General features: G+C 37.8%; 1 protein-coding gene and 1 long non-coding RNA gene across 23 annotated transcripts in view; one reads left to right on the top strand and one right to left on the bottom strand.

Annotated features, from left to right (window-relative positions):
• Window positions 1–23,302, top strand: part of LOC145263055 (uncharacterized) — a 153,656-nt gene that overhangs the window by 25,094 nt on the left and 105,260 nt on the right. The window contains exon 2 of one of the 5 annotated variants that reach the window (XR_013864473.1): window positions 2,361–2,503. The exons of the other annotated variants lie outside the window; for them this stretch is intronic. This is a non-coding gene — a long non-coding RNA (uncharacterized LOC145263055). The remainder of the gene's footprint in view (window positions 1–2,360; window positions 2,504–23,302) is intronic. 5 annotated transcript variants of the gene reach the window in all.
• LOC145263054 (sodium/hydrogen exchanger 9-like) overlaps window positions 1–23,302 on the bottom strand; it is a 328,320-nt gene that overhangs the window by 251,024 nt on the left and 53,994 nt on the right. The gene's annotated exons all lie outside the window — the stretch shown is intronic.

The following is a 23,302-nucleotide window of genomic DNA, read 5'->3' as shown; positions in this document are numbered from 1 at the left end:
TAGAAGGATCCCACCATCTTTCCTGCGACCTTGGCAACAGACTTGATGTACGTGTTCCATTTCAGATCAGGAGTAAAGGTCAAACCCAGAAGCTTGTCAAAACACGGGGCCTCACCCAGACGAGAGCCATCCATCACAATTGATGCCAGCTGTTTAAGATAAGAAACATTTTCAATGCCTCATTTTTTTCATATCACCCACCAACCCTATTTAATGACATTACCCATGAATTTATTTATTTATATATATATATATATATATATATATATATTAATTATATATGCATAAATAAATGGATAATAAAGAACAAGGGAGTGCTAATAGCAATAACGATTTAAAAAGCCAGTTTTAATAAATGGTAACCGATATTGATTGTTAATTTTATTTTTGTATTCGTAAACAAGCCATTTTTTTGCTTTCTTATAAGGACAGCTTTTCATGTGAAAAATCTAACTAAAAAAATTAAAAAATACAAGAACAAGGATAACCGATATAATCTCATAAATGATGGTGCCTCATGCAACAAGTATTAAACTCCTCCCCACCCATCTGAAAAGAAGAGAAAATGCTTGGAAAGAGATCTTCTGTAGATCAAACAAATGCTAAACTTCTAGTTGTAAAGACCGAATAAAAAAAATGTTTGGTTCGAGTTAGTTGGGTGACTCAAGGGAGATAACTTACAGAATTAAATTTTTTATTCACTGTCGTGAAATCTTTTATTTGTTATTTCCCTTTTCTAAACGAAAACCCTATATCAAGAGCAAATAATTTTTTAAAAATAGAATTCTACAAACAGTATTACATAAGGAGTCATTTCAAGTAAAAAGTTAATTTATTTTACCCATCAAAGATCGAGAAATACACGATTAAAATGTGTAAACATTGAATGAATAAAATTCAAGATGCCTGTCACCTGGAATTTCATAGCCCAAGTAGCAGCCTTGACCTTGTGATCAAAAATCAAGATAGAGTGAAAAGGAACGAATCAAGGCAAAACTGACAAGTCAGAAAATGAAACGACTGTTATGGTTAATGTTTCTACAAGTAAAAAGAAAATAATTTAAATAGCTTATTTTTACTTATGTAAAAAAAAAAACATGAAAAATAATTTAAACAACTTTTACACAACATTTTTAATATAAAAATGTATGGAGGAGGGGGAGTTTTGTAACTGATCTGTACTTACACCTAACAATTTATTAAAAAAAAAAAAAAGATACCGTAAAACTCGAATTTAACTTGAAAATACGATTTTAAAAAAAATAGCACAGTAACATAAGTGCATAAGCATCGTTGTTGAAATTATTTGTCCTTTTAAATTATGAAAAAAAAAAAAAAAAAATCTGTCTAAAACAGGAGCTGAAGAACCTGCATGAAATTAGAATTATTTAAAAAATAACATCGTTTTATAAAACTTTGTTAAGCGGACGAGAAAAGTAAATTTACACTTTCTTATCTATTCGCTTAAAGTTTTATTTTTAATTAAAAATTTTCTTTAAATAGCATGACAGAAATGAGCAAATGTAACGTGCAATAATCAGATACGAATCTGTACAAAGGGGTAAATCAGCAACGTGACGCGTACGCAACAAAAGTCAAGGAAACAATTGCATCTACGAAACCTTTTGTTCTGCAGCAATCCACGACAACGTGCCATAACATAACAATCACGATCTTTATCTCTATAAGACAACACTCACCACTCGGTGTGTCAGAAATTTCGTGAAAAATAGTGAATAATTTCACCCCGTCTTTCTAAGCTTATAACTCCTCGAAAAATGTAATTCAAGCCCTAATTTTTTTTTTTCAATTAAAGAAGCAAGGACCAAGGTTTCATTAAAAAAAACAAAAACAAACAAACGTGATTAAAAAGAAAAAAGGTTATAAACTTCGAACTTTACAGGTAAATTTCTAAAAAACACTACTTTTTTTGTTTTAAATTTGAATATATTATTTATTGACCTTTTCTCTTCAATTTGTGATATATAACACTTTGGTGAGTGAATTAATTATTTACTTTTTAATAGACACTTGAAAAGGGGGGGAGGCGTGAATTAAAAAAAAAAACGTTTGTCTAAAATATTATATTGGGTTTATTGGAAAGAGCATAAAAGTTCACATTGACCCTGAAAATATCGTAAAAATAGAATCAATAGAAAAATTTTGATAGATTTTTAAAGTTTAAAAATTGAAAAATATTGAGTTCGTAAAATTCATTACTGTTTTTTAAAAAATAAAAAAAATATTTCTATTACTTTTAAAACAACTTTAATAGTTTATTTTGGAAGCATAATCCATAAAGAAAATAAACAACCCACTTTTAAAAGAGAAATTACGAGTTTTTCATATTTTATTCGCAGTTTCGTGTTAGGGGTGTCAAAAATTCCTACAAAAATTCTGATGCACCTAACTCACCACCTAAAATGGATCTGAAATGATGATCACATACAAAAATCTATTTATTACGAACCAGCAGGGATACCCAACATTGTCCGGAGAAAAGGTAATTCATTTCTATTAAAATTTCTAGCTCTATCCATCTCTGCTAACCCCTCTTTCTCCTCTGCCAAGATTATTCCTCTCTAACTAGACATACACAACTTTCTCTCTGCAAATAAACTCTCGGGATTTTCTTTCCATACAAATACATAATAACACTGACCCCCACCCCCTTCCCCATATAACAAAATCCAGCTTTTAGATATCATTCATCCAAGGCCAATGATAATCAAGAATGTACCAGCTTTGTGGGTTTCTGTTGTGTAGTTTGAGACGCACACCACAAGGGCATCTTTTGAAGGAGAAGGATCTTATCCCGACTACCACCTTCATTTATGACAACCTTTGAAACATATGATCCAAAATATTAGACCTTTACAATCAAGTGGCCATATGCCTTGTTTGGGATGAAAAAAAAAAAATACCAAGTGGATTTTAGGACAAAAAAACTGATTGTTCAGACATTTTTTTTTTTTTTTTTAAACTCTCACCTCTACCCCACCCATCCTTTCTTATTTCATGAACAAAAATAATCGGTAAATATTTGCAACCCATTATTCATTTCCTACATGAAATACAAGAACCAAATTAACAAGTTGACCTTCTCAATGATAGATAAAATTTTAAACTTTCAACAAATTAAAGTGCACTTGATAACACTCGCTAAAAGGATTTCATTATAATGAAGGTGATACCTATAAGAGGCCTAGCATCCATACAACTAGAGTTCATGACTGGGGACAAGCATCGTATAATAAAAGGAGTATTTTCTTCATTTTGTGTAAAACAAAAAAGCAAACAGCTGAACATTTACGAAAGAACAATAAAATTTGCAACGATAATCAAAATGGTTTCTTAAATTGTTTTTTGTTTAAAAAAAACAAAAAACAAAACGTTTTGTTGATTTATGATTTTTTTTTTTAAATGCTGAACCTAATTTCTCATTGTGTTTACTTTTAATCAATATAAATTACAGCCAAAGTTGTGTAGGAATTTTTCAATTTTCCATTCATAAGCAGTCCTCAACCACCAAATTCTGTGGGTTTGCTGGCACCATTTTATCTACAATACCGAAATCAGAATGTGAGGATCATCTCCTTCAACCAACCTCTTTTGAAAAGGAGACTTTGCTGGTTTAGTCACGCAGTGTGCCACAACCCAGGAGAGTTCATTCCAGAACTACTCCAAGGTTTGCGAAGACGCCCAAGAACCAACTGAAAATATGGTTACACACTAATAAAGCTGACATCAAAACTAGCTCAGGTCTACAGTGTTCAACACTGGTCATTATCTTGACCACTGCAGACCATCATGCACAGTCTGCATTCATCTAAGGTCATGGGTATTCTACAAGAGCCGGCTCAAGCCATTTTAGATGAATGTCACTTCAACTCACATCAATATAAATGGATTCATTTAGTTAGAAATCTTTCACAATAACTGCTTTGATCACATTTGTGTTCCCGATCGGTCAGCTATGTCCCAACTGCAGTTCTCTACCAACACGACAAAAATCTTTCCCGTTTCTCTTGTTACTGTTCTGTCTTTGATGGTTTCAGAATGCAGTTTGTTACCCAAAAGGGAGATTTTATTTGCAACGTAATCTTTCTTATATATCTGCACGAGTGATGCAAGCCTATTGGTCGACAGCTGAGCAACTGAAAAATGATCAAAAAGGACTTGGCTGATGTAGAGATGGTCAGCTTTCAACACTGCAATAATGATTTGTTAGCCATCTTGTGGATCTTGTTCAAGGCATGGTTTATTATAGTTTAAAATATGGTGCAGACCAGGGAAGAAGATGACAACCCAATGCAACCAGGGTGAATGTTGTTGCAGAATGGTTACTGAAGGATCACCAAAAATGGACTCATTTTGTGCTGAATAATTGCAATAATCTTGATTTTCTTATTTTATGGTAGCGGAAGAATTTTTTTTTTTTTTTTAATTATTTTTGTTTTAATTATTGACAATTAAAATGAATTGTGATTATTAGACATGCCCAAACCATAATTGATGGGAAATCCTGAGGATCCAGGTCAAATTCTGCAAGACCAAAAATTCAGAAAATTCAAACCATTTAGTTTGTACAGTAAAACACCATATCCAAGAAAGTCATGATTGTTAAGAGTATGGACTTTCAAAAACAACTAGTGATATGCAAAGCAAGCGGCAGGTGGTCATGTTGGACTTTCCTATGTCCACCTGGTCATCTGGTAAAAAGAAAATTTCCACAATAAGCTGCTGACCATCAAGTAATTAAATATTTTAAACATTCTATGGCATTCAATGATGTAGTTCTGGCACTCTTAAGAATGTAACCAAAGATGGCGATACTGTCAACATCTGGAGAATACAATTAAAGCTATTCAGATAATTACAAAGAAATATCCAATACAGACCGCATGGTGGGATTTTCTTGAATGACACCAAAGTAAAAAAATAAAGATTTGCCAGCTGGTTAAAATTGAGACAAAGTGAAAACTAAAAATCAAACATTAAATAAAAAATCAATATTTAATTTAAAAACAAGATTCTTGTGGAGATTTATTTTTAAAGTAGTTCAAATAGAAATCGAATCTTTTGATCTCTGATTATATTACTGAATATTGGAAGACTAGAAATTTTTATAATAAGGGCCACAGTGGAAATGTTTGTAATCCAAAGAGCCACAGTAGGAATCTTTGGAATCTTAGGGGCCAGCGTAGGAATCTTTGGAATCGTAGGAGCCAGCATAGGAATCTTTGGAATCGTAGCATAGGAACCTTTGGAATCGTAGCATAGGAACCTTTGGAATCGTAGCATAGGAACCTTTGGAATCGTAGCATAGGAACCTTTGGAATCGTAGCATAGGAACCTTTGGAATCGTAGCATAGGAACCTTTGGAATCGTAGCATAGGAACCTTTGGAATCGTAGCATAGGAACCTTTGGAATCGTAGCATAGGAACCTTTGGAATCGTAGCATAGGAACCTTTGGAATCGTAGCATAGGAACCTTTGGAATCGTAGCATAGGAACCTTTGGAATCGTAGCATAGGAACCTTTGGAATCGTAGCATAGGAACCTTTGGAATCGTAGCATAGGAACCTTTGGAATCGTAGCATAGGAACCTTTGGAATCGTAGCATAGGAACCTTTGGAATCGTAGCATAGGAACCTTTGGAATCGTAGCATAGGAACCTTTGGAATCGTAGCATAGGAACCTTTGGAATCGTAGCATAGGAACCTTTGGAATCGTAGCATAGGAACCTTTGGAATCGTAGCATAGGAACCTTTGGAATCGTAGCATAGGAACCTTTGGAATCGTAGCATAGGAACCTTTGGAATCGTAGCATAGGAACCTTTGGAATCGTAGCATAGGAACCTTTGGAATCGTAGCATAGGAACCTTTGGAATCGTAGCATAGGAACCTTTGGAATCGTAGCATAGGAATCTTTGGAATCGTAGCATAGGAATCTTTGGAATCGTAGCATAGGAATCTTTGGAGTCGTAGCATAGGAATCTTTGGAATCGTAGCATAGGAATCTTTGGAATCGTAACATAGGAATCTTTGGAATCGTAGAGGGGGCCAGTGTAGCAATCTTTGGAATCGTAGGGGGGCCAGTGTAGGAATCTTTGGAATCGTAGGGGGGCCAGTGTAGGAATCTTTGGAATCGTAGGGGGGCCAGTGTAGGAATCTTTGGAATCGTAGGGGGGCCAGTGTAGGAATCTTTGGAATCGTAGAGGGGGCCAGTGTAGGAATCTTTGGAATCGTAGGGGGGCCAGTGTAGGAATCTTTGGAATCGTAGGGGGGCCAGTGTAGGAATCTTTGGAATCATAGGGGCCAGCATACGAATCTTTGGAATCGTAGGGGCCAGCGTACGAATCCTTGGAATCTGGTTGACTAGAGGGAGTTCCTCTGTAAAAACTCATCAGCTGCTGAGCTTCAGACCCATCCATTCCCTCATGTAATGAGGTGGGCCAAAGTCAGAATTATTGGAATAGTAGGGGCCAAGTAAGACTGTATACCTTCCGATTCCACCATCTTGCTTAATACAATATTAATTAGTGAGTAATAAAGTAGAAGCATAAAAATTCTAAAATCTTTAAAATTTGAAAAAAAAAAAAATCTCTCAAATAATTCTGTTATTTATAACTTTCTGATTGATTTAAAAGAGGGCAGTCATGTTTTTCAAGGTTATTTGAATTCAACATTTTTTTTCTTTTAATAAACAAAAATAATAATGGAATGGACAAAAAAAGCCCAAAAGAAAACTTCAAATCTTTGTTCTTACGTTGTGGTTGTCTTTTATAATAAAGATCACAACTGAATAACAAAGATTTGTTTTTATTGATTTTGTTTGATTTTTAGTTGGAATCTAGCAATTTCCACCAAGTAATGATTTTACTGACTTCAAGACTTTATCGACCTGCTGTAAATAAGTCAGAATTTAATTTAAATGCAGCTTCTTGATCCAATATCAGTCAGTGATTAAATAAGAATTAATCAAGTAAGCCCATATTAAAATTCATAACTTTTTCAATTAAAGAACAAAATAAAATGTCATCAACCCATTAATACAAACGAGTGAGAAGAGTTCATTTTCAAGGGAGACAACTCATAGAAAAAAAAAGATGCAGGTTAATTCTAATGAATCTTTTTGTTCATTTCAATGTCATCTTTATAATTCTACAATGGTGATGATGATTAAGTGGTTAACAACACAAACTGACAACCTGGATGTTCAGAGTTCAAAACTAGTTCTACTAAATCACTTTCACTAGGATGTTGGCAACCTTCATGAAGTCCATCCTGTAAGTACCCAATGTCTTTCTAGAAAAATATCAGGGAAACCAATGCCAGCAATAAGAATGTTCGGATTTATATATGATGATGATAATTAGTGTATCAAAAAAATAAATAGAAATTCTTAAAATGCGCTAGTTAAAAATAAAAATGCTATTTCATGAAAGACAAAAAAAAAATAACTCTAGAAAAAAAATAAAAATAAGCTCCCAGTTTAATTTTCAAATTGTTTTCTTATTTCTATCTCATCCTAAAAAATTATTTTTAAGTAAATATCAAAACTAGTTGATACAAACAAGCGGTAAACAATAGACCAAATCACACAAAAACTCTGCTTAATGACAGGTATATGTAGGTTTTAGAAAAACTTCCAAATGAACAGAAATTAGAGTTTTTTTAGGAAACGGTAATTAAGTGTAAGTGAAACGCCATTATTTGTGCCACTGGACATTATCCAAATTATAATGTTTTGTTTGTCCAAGTACATTACTTAGAGTACAGCAACAAGAGAAGCTAAAGTCCAATACATGTTTATACATATAAAAATATATACCAGCAGGACCCGTGTCCCAGCATTGCCTAGGAAAAATTGAAGAAATTCATCCAAAATGACAAGTATTTATCAAAAAAAAAAAAAAAAATAATAAAATAGAAATAAATAAATAAAAATAAACAAAAATAAATAAAAAACTACACATAAATAAAACTGTGGGTAATAGTAAACTGAAAACAATCGTTGCTTAAAAAACAAGAAAAAAAAACAAAACAAATGTGGAATTTTCGTGGCAAAAGTTATGCAATATCCAACCACACATCTGAGTCAGCATTGTTAAATACCAGTGGCAAGCGGAGGTTCAGGATGACTGGAAACAATGCTGAGATAAGCAGAGAACACATACAGCGCCTAGAATTTCCAAATAGTTACCCATTTGGTACTAGCCAGGCTTAACATTGCTTACTTCGGTGATCTGATGAGAACTGGTATATCAACATGATTATGCCGTATATATATATATATATATATATATATATATATATATATATATATATATATATATATATATTTCACTTGATACAAACAACTTCCACAACAATAAAACAGACATTAAAAACTACCAAGCACTCTCCCAAAACCCTCACATCCGACGCTGGTATATATTCCATCCCATGTGACGATTGCCAACAAGCATACATAGGTGAGACACAGCGTAAATTGAAACCAAGACTTTATGAACACAGAAGAGATATAAGGAATGGTAACGCCCTAAATGCACTCTTTTGCCATTGTGCAGAACACAATCATTCATTTAATTTAAATCATTCGAAAATTATAAAATATGTGATAGATAGAGCCAAAAGAAGCCAAATTCGTGATAGATAGAGCCAAAAGAAGACTTTTAAAGTCAGCACTAATATTAAACACTAATACTATTATGCAAAGAAAGGGCTTCTACCATTTAGCCCCTAGTATAGGGAAAATAATAATCAAAGAACAAAATATAAAAACAGATCCTGATTAACCGTTCTTACTTAATCCTTAAATAATTTAAACAAAATGAATAAGATTAGAGAAAAAAAAAAGTGTACATAAAGACATTGAACAACCCAACCTTTCCATACACACACATAGTTTGCTTCCCGATATGGGTAGGATTCTAACACTGTTTCCTTTTCATTTTCGTTTTCTTCTTTTGCATTTTTCCTGAAGATGTCCTCTGCAATAGGGATGAAACGTTGATCATTTCATAAATTCATTCGGTTTTTCTTTTTTCAAAACAACATAACATCAACCATCGCTGGTATTTTTATTTTATTTTTATGCATATATATATATATATATATATATATATATATACACACACACACACACACACACACAAACGCACGCACACACACACACATACATACATACATACACTGCTTATGTACATTTTTTTTTTTTTTTTACAAGGTGGTCATCACTTATCAAGGCCCGTAAGCCACTCAGGGATAAGGGTTATTGTAAGTACAGTACGTTAGTGTGGATATGTAAAGTGTCTACTTAAGGGAGCGGTTCATCAGGAATTTGTTTACGTTGGACTTGAAGACATCTAAGTTGTAGTCAGGAAGGAAGCAGGCAGACGGAACAGAGTTCCACAGGCGTGCACTTCTAAGAAAGAAGCTTTGTTCATGGAATCTACGTTTTGATTTAGGCATAGATAAGGAGTGGGGAAAGCTTCTGACAGTGGATTCAGCTAGACGGGCGTTTTTTGTAAAAGATTGGCGAGCGGGGACCAGAGATTGGAGTTCAGACGAGCACTTGCCATGGAAATAATGATAAAACAAAGATAGGCTTACAACGTCTCTTCTGTGGAAGAGAGGTTGCAGGGAAGAGAAAAGGGCACCCCCCACTAAGCCACAAAGTCTATTTTGTACTCTGTCAAGGCAGGATAGGCTGTTTTAGCAGCTCCTGCCCAGATATGGCAGCAGTATTCCATCCATGGATGTACTTGGCTTTTATATAGATAGAGAATTGCATCAGTAGTGAGATATCTTCTGGAGCGTTAGAAGGATCCCACCATCTTTACAGTGACCTTGGCAACAGACTTGATGTACGTGTTCCATTTCAGATCAGGAGTGAAGGTCAAGCCTAGAAGCTTGTCAAAACATGGGGCTTCTCTTAGACAAGAGCCATCCATTTCAATTGATGCCAGATGGGGATCAGAGCGTTGATGATGTAAAGATAGGAGTTTGGTTTTAGATGCATTAAAGGTAACATGAAATCAGGTAAACTAATTTGCATATTAGAATTGAAAAAGGACATTTCATTAATTTACAATTTGTATTTGTTTTCTTAATTCAATGATCATTATGATTTAAATACAAATATTTGTATTTTGATTAATCGGACAATTATTCTCATCTTGAGTGTTATTGGTACAACGTTTCGGTCACTGCATCCTGTGACCTTCTTCGGGTGTTGAATACATGTTTCCTTTTCTCTACTAAGGAAAAGAGGGGTTAGCTCTGGCATAATTTATAATAAAGTTGCTTTGGGACAAAGGAGGGGCGAGGAAAAGAAAGTTTGAGAGAGAGAAAGAAAAAGAATTAGAAAAACGAAAGAGATTCAGAATAAGAAAGAAAAAAGAGAAAAACAATAGAAGGGAAAGGGTAATCTCCAAACGATAGAGGAGGAAATGCTAATCTCAAAAGATGGTGGTCGGAATTAGGGTTCCATAAAAAAAAAAAAAACATTGTGTTTGAAAATTAAGAGATTTGCTTGCTGGGCGTCAAAGAATACATACCTCCACTTTTGGCTGTTGTTCAAAGCTAGAAAGCAAAAAGAGCAAAGTTGAAAAGCTCTTCTCCTCTGACTGAGAAGCTGTCAAAACGAACCTAAGTTGAAAACATCTTGCATCTTGAAAATGTTAAGAACCTGAAGAATTAACTTTTCTTTGCACTAAGTGTACAATGAAATCTCTCGTTTATAAAAAAATGATCTCGCAGTTATTATTGAATTGGTTTGATTTGAAAATTCAGTTATTTACAGCACTGCCACCACAACCAGCTCAGACTGCATCGAGAGAAGCAACATACTAGCCATTCATCAAAGCACCTACAAGAAGAACTCAAACCACAGCATCTGACGATGAACGGCCAGCCAGCATGCTAAAGATATTGCCACATGAACTTAGGATCGTGTGTGTTTTGTGTGCTCTGAGCACCAGAGCGGTAGTTCCAGTGATAAGTGTCTGGTTACATTTTGAATGATCCATCATTAGATGAAGATAAAAATGTAGCCACGGGGGGGGGGGGGGGTTAGTCACTGCATTTAGGGACTGGAGATAGCCTTGTTACACCAATTGGTCCTGTGAAACAGGATTGGACAAACAGACCACCTCGCTGGGGTATGTGTCTATGGGACAACCCGGGACAACCGTGACACATAAATATTAGTATGTTTATTATACAAATATTATTGGTTACATACGTGCATATATGTTTCAGTAGAACCGTCTGCTTAGAGGCACGACTTCATCACTTCTTTCAGTCTGATAAGGTAGTCTCTCTAAGCAGAGGTTCTATTGAAACATATAATAATGTTTTTATAATAAACATACGATATGTACTTTCTCTGTCCATCGAGCACTCTAATAAAGACAGGAGTCTCATACACACACTCAAAAACCACAACAAAAGAACAAATTTTAGCATATGTCTCTACGAACAATACAGAGATAACAAAAACCTTATACTTCTCAGTCAGAATGATAAACTAAACAACATACTTAAAACAACAAATAAAAAGCAAACGCCAACCAGAAACTTTAATACAACTTAACTTCCTCTAAACTCGTTCAGCACACTACAAAAGGGTTACAAAATTGTGGTTAAAAGTAAAGAACCTTACCTCATGCATCGTGTGGCTCGTGTTAGGAAAGAAAAAAAAAGAGAAAATAAAAATGGCCGCCCCCTGGTATTTTTGGACTGAAAATCACGTGATGTGACGAGAGGGGGGAGGGGGTATGCAAATGAGATGTGGTTGGGTCTCGCTATAAAAGAGCCGTCTTCTTTATTTTGGGCGTCAGTGTGGAAAGTGCAGAGTGAAGAGAACAGTTGGGTTTGAGTTTAACACTTTTGATCTGAGGTTGAGTTCAAATTTAACGTCAAGCTATTTCGGCACAGTGACAAAAATGGGTGACCGAGTAAGATTGAGCAGCGATATCCTGAGGCCCTTTACTGGAGAAGGTGACATGGTTGTGTGGCTTAACAAGCTGAAGTTGGTGGCAAGGCTGCAGAAGATCGAGGATGTAGCCACGTTAATACCAATGTATTTGGAAGGAAGTGCTCTAGCGGTCTATCAAGAAATGGGAGAGACGGATCAGGCCATTGCTGAGAGCATTGAAAACCGGTTAAAGACCGCATTTTTCGAGAGCGCGTTTGAGGCTTACAACAAGCTCAAAAGAGTCACCTGGACTGGGGAGTCTGTGGACGTGGACGTGGCAGAGATAAGGCGACTAGCAGGATTGGCTGGATATGGGGGACGCAGCCTTGAGAAGACTGTAAAGCTGGCGCTTGTAACTGGTTTCCCTGATCGCATCTCCATGGAACTGTAACGACTGACTGATATTGAAACCATGGAGGTGGAGGAGATTCTAAGGCATGCTAGAGTTTTGGCGAAACGGTCCGGTGAGCTAGGAGCGACCAGTGATGAAGCAAGGCCGTGGATTTACCGGTAAATGCTTTCGATGTCAAGGACCACACCTGATGAGAGACTGTAGGGAGCCACGGCCAGACATTATCTGTTTTCGGTGTGGCCAAGTAGGGCACATTAGCAGGAATTGCCCTTCGCTTCCGGGAAACGAGTAAAGGGGTGCTATTGCGCCAGTAGTCATCCCTTTTTTACTGAACAGGCGTTGCCACAGTTAGTGATCACAATCAATGGAAAGAGGGCTAGAGCTCTTGTTGATACTGGATGTACAACAACACTCATTACTACGAGCGTCGCCAACTCTTGGAATGGAACCAGCAACGTTAGAGCGATGGATGGCAGAGAAGTGGAATGCTGTGGAGAGGCCAATGCGGAGATTGTAGTAAGGAATATGCCATTGCGACTAAGAGTGATCGTGCTGGATAGACTGGTTGCAGAAATTGATGTGGTGCTGGGCCTGGACGCGATAGACCGACTGGGAGGAGCTACTTTTGCTAAAGGCCAGGTGAAGTTTGGCAATCAGAGTGCACCGGGAATAACAGGAAGTGTAACCAGGGGTGATACCAACCAACCATCGAAACCCCGACCATGTCTGATTGAGGATGATGACTTTCGAACCTGCTTCGATGGCGAAAAATGGATGGTAGAATGGCGATGGACCGCGGAGCCACCTGTATTGACAAATCGGGTCAGCTGCTACAAAAGCACACTGAAAGGAGCTGCGGAGCCGCAGTTTGAAAAAGAAGTTGAGAGATGCATAGATGAAGGAATATTAATGCCGTGGTCAGGGAAAGTTGAAGGAATTTTGCCACTCATGGCTGTGGTCCAACCTATTAAGAAGAAAGTTAGGCCAGTGTTGGATTTCCGTGAGCTGAACAAGTTTGTCGCTTGTCACACAAAGGACAGAATCGACGTGTGTGAAGAAGTCGTAAGGAAATGGAGGAGGATGAAGCAGGCAACTAAAATTGTGGACCTGGAGTTAGCCTACCTCCAACTTCATGGATGAGAAATTGTGGAAATATCAATTGGTAGAGTACAAAGGTCAAGTTTATTGTCTGACCAGATTAGGATTTGGTCTGAACTCTGCACCAAAGATAATGACGGCAGTTCTTAAGACAGTGTTGGCCAAAGATGATGCAGTGAAGAGAGGCACCTGCTCTTACATCGACGATGTATTAGTGGACGAAACAGAGGTGACTGCGGAAAGGGTGAGAGAGCATATCAAAGCATATGGACTGACGACAAAACCGCCTGAGTTACTGGAAAACGGAATGGCTTTAGGATTTCAACTACAGAACAATAAGGCAGGAAAATTGATGTTTGGGCGAGGAAATGAGATCCCTGAAGCCAAGGTTGACCTAGACAAGAGAGAGCTTTTCTCTATATGTGGAAAGCTGGTTGGCCACTACCCAATAGCTGGATGGCTGCGAACTGCGTACAGTTTTATCAAAAGGCAGACTGGGACAGACAGTTGGGAAGATGCAGTTGATCAAGAAATGCTTCTCATGATACAAGAAGTCATTGTAGAAGTGAAAAAAAAATGGACCCTGTGAGAGGAGAATGGCATGTAAAGGAGGGCAATGAAGGGCTGATATGGACTGATGCTAGCAGTGTAACATTAGGGGTATTATTGGAAATAGGAGAAGTGGCTGTTGAAGATGCTGCTTGGCTACGCAAAAAGGATGATAGTGCCCATATCAATGTTGCGGAACTCGATGCTGTGATGAAAGGCATCAATCTGGCTCTAAAATGGGGGCTACAGATAGTGAACGTTAAAACAGACTCCGCACCAGTGGTGTCGTGGATTAAATCGGAGCTGTCTGGTGATAAGCGGATCAAAACAAAAGGAGCAGCGGAGATGCTTATCAAGCGTAGACTTGGAACGCTGGGAGATTTAGTTCGAGAATTCGGATTAAAGGTAACTATTACCTTAGTTCCGTCACAAAAAATAAAGCAGATGGGCTGACAAGAGTCAAGAAAGCCTGGTTACACAAGGAAAGAGATGGGGCTCCAGCATGTTGTGCAGTAGAGAATTTAAAAGACCTGCATAACCTGCATCATTTTGGAAAGGGACGGACCCTTTACCTGGCAAGAAAAGTAAACCCGCACGTCACAATGCAAGACGTCCAAAAGGTGGTGGAACAATGTAGGGAATGCCAATCAATCGACCCTGCACCGGCTAGACATGAAAAAGGGGAACTGCATGTTGAAGAGAATTGGCGGAGATTGGCCATTGACATCACACATTATCAACATGAACTGAATGTAACTATGATTGATTGTGGGCGGAGAGAGTAGCGATATGGCGGAAAATCAAGAATGAAACAGCAGAAGAGGTAAAGAGAGTTGTCGAGGAGGTTTTTATGGAAAGGGGGCCAGTAGAAGAGGTGTTGGTGGATAATGGTACGTCTTTCCGCTTGGAAGTTTTTAGAGACTTATGTGCGAAGTGGAATGTGGGCTATATTTTAGAGCTGCATACCGTCCAAGTGGAAATGGAATTATAGAGAGGCACCATCGCACTATAAAAGCTGTGGCATCAAGAAGCCAGATTTCACCCCAAGAAGCAGTTTTTTGGTACAATATGATGCCAAAGGCTGGTCAAGACGAAAATTCAGTGCCGCACCGGTCTATTTTTTCTTATGAATGGCGACATCCATTGGCTGTAACGCAGAGATAAGAACAGGCCTGCGTGGACATCGCAGTTGATGAAGAGGTGTGAGTGAAACCACCTAATTCTCGTTGCACGACTTGCTGGGGAAAAGGTACAGTGACTGAAGTACTCTCCAAAAACAAGGTAGCAATTGATGGAATGCCTCGTCACATTTTAGAGAGTCTCCTTGCCATCAGAGGAAGGGGAGGTTGATGCTGATGTTGAAGAGTCTGAAGAAGAGCCTCTTCGACGATCGCACAATGAACGAAGACGCCCAGCGTGGATGGCGGACTATAATACTAATTATTGATCTTAGAGATCAAGGGGGCGTGTGGTTAAAAGTAAAGAATCTTACCTCATGCATCGTGGGGCTCGTGTTAGGAAAGAAAAAAAAGAGAAAATAAAAATGGCCGCCCCCTGGTATTTATGGACTGAAAATCACGTGATGTGACGAGAGGGGGGAGGGGGTATGCAAATGAGATGCGGTTGGGTCTCTATAAAAGAGCCGTCTTCTTTATTTTGGGTGTCAGTGTGGAAAGTGCAGAGTGAAGAAAACAGTTGGATTTGAGTTTGAGACTTTTGATCTAAGGTTGAGTTCAAATTTAACGTCAACAAACAGCGATGTGGAGTTATGACATAATAATAGAAGGAAACATATACACATTCAAAAACCCAACACAAACATTCAGAATGAAAAAAGATCTAAATTACACCTCCAGAAATGTAGTGTATGCACTAAGATGCGACAAATCTTAGATAGGCGCCACCAAAAACCTCAGCAATAGAGTAGCCTTACATAAGAGCAACATTAAAATTGCAAATAACAGACACCTCTATGTTTCAAAACACGTACATACATGCAGTAAAATAGCTTCAAAATAACGCCAATCTTCCAAACAGACAATTACTTTTATTTACTTACATAGGAAAAAATTTCATAAGATTCACTCCTGAATTGAACAGAGCTTAATATCAACACACAAACAAATGAAATACAAAGCACACTCGCACGCACGTACATGCACTGCACCCACCCCTCCTACCCTCAGTCAGTGGAGGAAAAATTCTTTGTGACTGAGGTAATTCTCATTCATATTCTTGTACCTTTCTAGGTGCCCCCCTACCTTCTGGGGAGCGAGATCTTCCCCACACTAAAAACCGATCCTGAGTCTGACCCTACCCACATGAGGAGACAAATAGAAACACTAGAAAATCCCCCACATCTACCTATAAATATGCCTCTTTATATAAACATAGACTAAAACGAAAATCACAATAGAAAGAAATTAAAATCTAAAAAATAAAAATTGAATGGAAACATCCCTACCAATTACCCTTTTGTAAATTGGGTAGAATTTAATTATTTATGGGGATTGTTCAATAAGAATTTGTTTACATTGAATTTGAAGGCTACTATATTGTATTTGACCGGGACACAGGCCAGTGGAATAGCGTTCCATAGGTGGGAAGTTCTGGGAAAGAAGCATTTTGGTATATCAAGGTCAAAGGTCACACTTAGTGATAACTTTAATTCTGTTCATTATAAAAACTCGCTACTTGACCTATATTGTATTCAATGAAACCCCCCGCATCTTATATAAATTTGACCTTAAATTCCAACTAAGAATTTTCCAAATTTGATGTATTGATCTGAGAATCTTGGCATTTTGGCTGAGAACAAAGTGTAGTATCTGTTTCAATATTACACTTCACCTTTTTCTGCCCTTGGATAGTGGAGGAGATATCCTTCTTGACGGAAGCAATTTTTATTTTTGTTCCTATCCAGAGTGCCCCTTTTTTGGGAAGCTGGATTTTCCCCACATTAAAACCGACCTTGTGTCTAACTCTGCCCTCGCGGGGAGGCAAGTAAATAGGAATAGACGCCAAATTTCAGCCTGGACAAATCATTTTTCAGTAATCAATGTTTCCAGGGTACAACTTTGGGAATACTTCATACAATATAGAGAAGTAAGGCTTAGATAAGACTTTGGCTCATCCTTACATTGTCAGCTACTGGCAGCTAAAAAAACTGGCTCCAAATTGTGATAAATAACAATTTTGTTCTCAAACATGTGGCGAAGTTCTCTGTAGTTACATATGAAATAAAATGATCAGGTATAACTTAAAAATTTAAAAATAGAAATGTTTAGATGTTTCAGGCTTGGAGAACAGATACACATAGGTTTTTGTTGTCAATTTCAAGTAAATGTTTAGGTGTGTGCCTAATGATTAATATATTTAGAAACATTTTATTCAATTAGTGCCACTGCATTTACACTCCCTCTCAAGTAATCAATGCTGAGTACATTGTAGGCTCCACCCTAAAAATTGGGGGGGGGGGGAGAAGAAAAAAATAATTTGGGCTGGGCACACAAAGACAGTTTCTCATTCAATCTCTTATACAAAACAATAATCTGAAGTCTTGTACAATTTGCATGATTCAGATTACTAATCTCATTTTGAGTATTATTCTCATATTTCGGCTGATGTAACCTCCAACCTTCTTTAGGTGTATCTGGTCAAACTCTGGAATCTTTCTCAAACTCACAAATCTCCAGTATTTCGTTATGTGACATACAAATATCTGTGCATGATGTTGCCAAGCTTCTCAAAAACCTTGATTCCAGTAAGACAACTAGTCCTAATGACATTTCAATCATAATGCTCAAAAAGTTTCAACCGGAACTAGCTCTAATACTTACAAAGCTGTTTAAACATTGCCTTAAAGAGAAATGATTCCAAAAACTTTGGAAAACTTCAGTCTGCCCTGTTTTTAAAATTCTGGAGTTCGGTCATCTGCCTCTCAGTGTAGACCAATTAGTCTCCTGTGAGTCATGAGCATGTTCCTGGAATCTGTTAAATAGAGAAGTGGCCAACCACCTTAGCAAAAATAACCTACTCAGTGACATGCCATACGGTTTCCATTTTACTAGATCTACAGCTGATATGCTAACTGTAATATCACACATGGGGCTTCGTTTCTAGAGCAATTGCTCAACATATCAAAGGCTTTTTGAGTGAATATAGTATAAAAGATCTCCAGCTACGAAATAGCTGGAAATGTCTTCTCAATTATTAAATCTTTTCTCTCTGATAGGCTTATAAGAGTAGTTGTTGATGGGCAGAAATCAGAAGCTCATAGTATCAATGCTGGCATACCTCAAGGTTCCATCCTGGGCTCAACTCTCTTCCTGATTTTCATCAATGATCTCCCAAATCACATTCTTAGATCATTTGTAGACATTTATGCAGACGACACTACCGGCCGGTAATGACCAAGATCTTTCTGATTCTCTCTCTTCTGATCTTCAGCATGTAGTGGAATAGGGGGGGGGGGGCTGGTTAATTTTAATGCATCTAAAACCAAATCCCTCTTTGCATCATCAACACTCTGATCTGCCCCTGGCTCCAATTGAAATGAATGGCACTCATCTTGGGGAAGCACCATGTTTTGACAAGCATCTGGAACTGACCTTCATTCCTGATCTGAAATGGCACACATATAGCAAATCCGTTGCCAAGATTGCCAGAAAAATGATTGAATCATTTCACTGCTCTAGTAGATATCTTAGTACTGATGCATTGCTCTACCTGTGTAAGAGCCAAGTATGTCCTAGGAGAAAGTACTGTTGCCACATCTGGGAAGGAACTGCTCAAAGCATCCCTTCCCACCTCAACAGAGTACAAAACCGACTTTGAAATCTGGTGGGCGATGTTCTTTTATACTCTCTGCAGTCTCTGCCTTGTAGAAAAGACATTGCGAGCCTCTCTTTGCTCTATCATTATTTTCATGGTAGGTGTTCGACTGAGCTTCACTCTATGGTCTCCCACCTCCATCCCCGGTAAGTCTTTCACAACAAACACTCGACTAACTACAATAACCATCAACAATTTCATTTATTCTTTATTTGTGACTAAAACTAAATGAAAATTCCATGGGCAGAGTTTTTTTCCTAGAGTTGCTCGTCTGTGGAAGATGATACCACGGAACTGCTGCCTGGCTGACTATGACATGGCCTTTTTCAAGTCTAACATGAACAGGTTACTGAAGAGCTGTTCTCTAAAATAAATTATCAAATTTTCATTACAGTATCCATTAACCTTTAGCCTTGAGTGGTCTCCAGACCCTGATGAGTGCTGACTATATTAGGTTTAAAAAAAAAAAAAAAAAGAAAAAGGAAAGAAATGAAAAACTTGGGAATCTGTGCCGAATTAAAAATGAAACCCATTATTCAATCCAAGGTGGTAGCATGTTCTCGTTCCATCAGCTATAACCAGGTAGAAGTAATTCACTATTGTATTATTCAGATTATTCTGTTATCATCTCGAGTATTATTTTCACAACAATCCTCATCACAAACATTCAGTTTATAAACAAAGAATTACAGTTATAGATACAAATTGAATAGTATATTTGACATCTCAAAGTTAAAAAAAAAAACAAAAAAAAACAAAAAAAAAATGACCTACTGACGTTTGTTACTATCTTGGAAATTTTAGTAAAGTTTAAAAATCAATATCTATTGTTTCTGTATTTTATGTATTTGGAAAGATTTCAAAATGTTACCCCGGGTTTTTATAATTACTTTTTGTTTAAATATTTTTTATCAGATAAAAACTTCTTTTTTTTTGTCAAGAAACTATTCCCCTAGTTTGTTTTGCTTCACTTGCCTTCCAACGAGGGCAAAGTTAGACACAAGGTCATTTTTTGTTATGTGGACAATATTCAAAATCTCCCCAAAAAGGGGCACTCTGAAGGAGACAGAAAATAAAAGTCAAAGATTACTCTGGTAGAACAGATACACTTGATTATTCGCAAACAAGAGATACATCAAATTAGATAAAATTCAATAAAACATGTGGAGAGTTGGGGGAGGGTCACCCTTTGCTTATACTATTCTAGAATCATTGAGTGGGTCAGCACTACTATCAAAGGAAAAGTTAAATGCCTCCTTCTCTTCACTAATCTGTGGGAGACCGTTGGGCATAGTCGAGAATCCACTTAGCAGCCCCCACCCCGATCAGGGAAATGGGAGGTCATGGAAAGACTTATGTAATACAGAAGCAAACAGAATTCTGTTTGCGGTTTTGTATTTCATTGTGCTGAGCAGAAGATAACCTCTGGATACAATCACCCAGTACGAGGGGTGTGCAATAAGTAATGCCCCTGACCCACTTCCCATAGCAGTAGAGTAACGAAACTTGGCACAGTTATTATTCTTTCTCTACATAGGAACCACCCAGAGTTATGCATTTCTCCCATCGTTTGATGCAGTTCTGGAGACCATTTTTGTAGAACACCCCAGGTTGATCCTCCAACCACGACGAGACTTCAGAATTCAAGGCTGCATCATCTGGGAAATGCTTTCCTTTCAAAAACAACTTCATGGCTGGGAAGAGGTGAAAGTCAGAGGGTGCAAGGTCAGGAGAGTAGGGAGGATGGGGAGGTTTCATAACCACACGCCCGTGCTTCTGATCTGGTGACATGCGAGTTGTGGACCAGAGCATTGTCCTGTAGTAGGAGAATACCTTTGCTGATCTTGCCCCGCCTCTTGATTTTGATAGCTTCCCTTAATTTCCTCAAAAGTGAAGCATAATAGGCTCCTGTAATTGTGGTACCCTTTGCCAGGAAATCTGTCATCACTACTCCATCCTGGTTCCAGAAGACTGTGAGCATGACCTTGCCAGCGGAGGGCTGCACCCTTGCCTTCTTTGGAGGTGGTGAGTCTAAGTGTTGTGTTGTTATATCATAAAGGGGATCGCGTATGATCGTCTAGTCAGAGTTAACATTGTGTGATTATCTAGTTGTCTTTCTATTAAATCATATGTTCATATTTCATTGTGTGTGTGTGTGTGTGTGTGGTACATGTCATGTATTTTCGGACATATCTTCTGCATCGTGGATGTTGGTCTACCTGGAATCATCTTGTGTCTTGGAAGGAAGACTGGCACCTGTTGGACGAAGATTCATTTCACTCCAAGACAAGGAATTGGTTTTATAGTTTATTTCATTTTCCAGATGTCTCGCAGAAGGATGGAAGGTGAATTTCTGGCTTGCGTGGTTTCTCTTGGTCTTGTTTCTACACACGTCAGCATCCCCGCCACCAGTGAAGGGGAGGACACGTCTGTAAAGCCGTCCGTTGCCTTCTAAGTCCAAACCAAATCTCAACGATTCAGCTAACCTGATCAAGTGACTCACACGCAATCCGATCAACGTGTCTACAATATAATTTACACATCTCCCTTTCTCTGCCTTTCCATTCTATAACACAAGTGCTTCTACTGCATTGACTGGGCTTTGGTCTCTGGATCATAGTGACGGACACAGGTTTCATCCTGTGTAATCAGTCTTTTGAAAAACTTTGACTCATCTTCTTGGCACATCTCGCTTCTGGAATGGTGTGAGCAACCTGGGAATCTATCTGGCAGACACCTTATGCATATGGTCATGAATGATAGTTTCCACAGACCCTGTACTAATCTTGATATCTTGGGCTATTTGGCGAATAGTAATGCGCCGATCTTCCAAAATTACAGCCTCAACTTGACGGACAGATGCCTCATTAATGGCAGAAGGGGGGGGGGGGGGCGACCAGGTCTGGGAGTTGCTTCCACAGACTTCCGGCCATGTTTGAATTCACGATGCCAGCGTATTACAAGGTCATATGATGGGGCATTATCACCATAAGTTTCTTTCATTTCATCAAAAGTCTCCTGTGGTATGTGTCCTTTCAAATACAAAAACTGGATCACTGCTCGACATTCAACAGACTCCATTTCACACCTGACTCCGTTCAAACACCTGTAAAACAGAAACCACAATTAGTTCAGAGCTGTAATTTTCCATAGAACCCGTAGAGATATAAATCATTGCACATGCAAAATTTCAGCTAGATCAGACAACTGGAAGTGGGTCAGGGGCATTACTTATTACGCCCCCTCATATGGGCACTATTCAGACAGAAGAAACTGCAACCTATTGTCTATACAACTAAAGAAATCTATGGCAAAACATCAAACTTTTTATTCGAGAAACAGTGTGAATAGGGTTCTAAATAAGAACACCTCGCTAGGTAGGGATTACTATGCTAGACAGGTGGCACTTGACTGTCATCAAATTACTTTCCAACAACCAGCAAAGAATAACGAGAAAGATCATGGGTAGAAGAAGCAGAGGACGACAGCGAGAAACATATGTTGACAGTATGATGAACACCTGGACATCATCAAAAACGATGAGCAACAATGAATTCATGAAATCCTTGAGGGAGACAGATAGATGGAGAGTCATAGCCATCAATGCCTGCACCAGGCAGGACACTACTTGAACGAATGGATGAGAATTATTGCAGTTACCACAATTAGTTAGAGGTCATCCGACTCCAAATATCTTCAATTATTGACAAATATATTTTATTTACACACAAACACACACGCACAATGTGTTGCATGGAACAACAAAGGACATAACTGGTTAGTAAGACCCTTTCGACCTTTTCTAAAGAATATTTCAACCATAGTTTTCTGTTGATTTCTAATTGGGAGGGGGGGGAGCTCAAATGAGAAGGAAATGAAATAGGGATGGGGTTTAGGAGTGGATGGTTTTGTATTCTGAAAAAAAAAAAAAAAATGTATAAGTATTGACAGAGACTAGAGTTAAAAGCGTTTAACCAAATCAAGACAACTTCAAAATGGCAGCCTTTGGAACTCTGCCACTTTATGCATTCCATTTTCATGCCTAATATAGTCAAGTATATCTTTAGAAATAACTATTTTTAATGCGAATTAATACTCATACAAGAACCGTCGGGTCAGAAAATGAGCAGAATTTATTATCAAATATTGATGAACTCAGTAAAAGATATGTAATTTCTTTTTTTTTGAGGGAGGAGAGTACAATTTTAAATATAGTCAATTTGTATCACGAAAATCTAAACGCATCAAATTAAAAAAATAAATTCAGTCACCATTTTTTTTTCTCATTGGTTACCACTTATCAAGGTCGATAGAGGGGGGGGGGTCACTTGAGAGGGTTACATGGGCGTTGGTCACAGTCATGAGAGGATGGAAACAGTGGATAGATTGAAGCAGAGGATTACTTAAAGTCTTGATTTTCCAAAAGGTCAGCTCGACAATTATTTGTTTACATTAGACTTGAATATGACCATGCTGTAGAT

Source organism: Euprymna scolopes, chromosome 38 (assembly GCF_053919585.1).
Source record: "Euprymna scolopes isolate OS-2025 chromosome 38, ASM5391958v1, whole genome shotgun sequence".
In the NCBI taxonomy this organism is placed as follows: domain Eukaryota; kingdom Metazoa; phylum Mollusca; class Cephalopoda; order Sepiida; family Sepiolidae; genus Euprymna; species Euprymna scolopes.
This window is presented reverse-complemented; position numbering and strand designations above follow the sequence as displayed.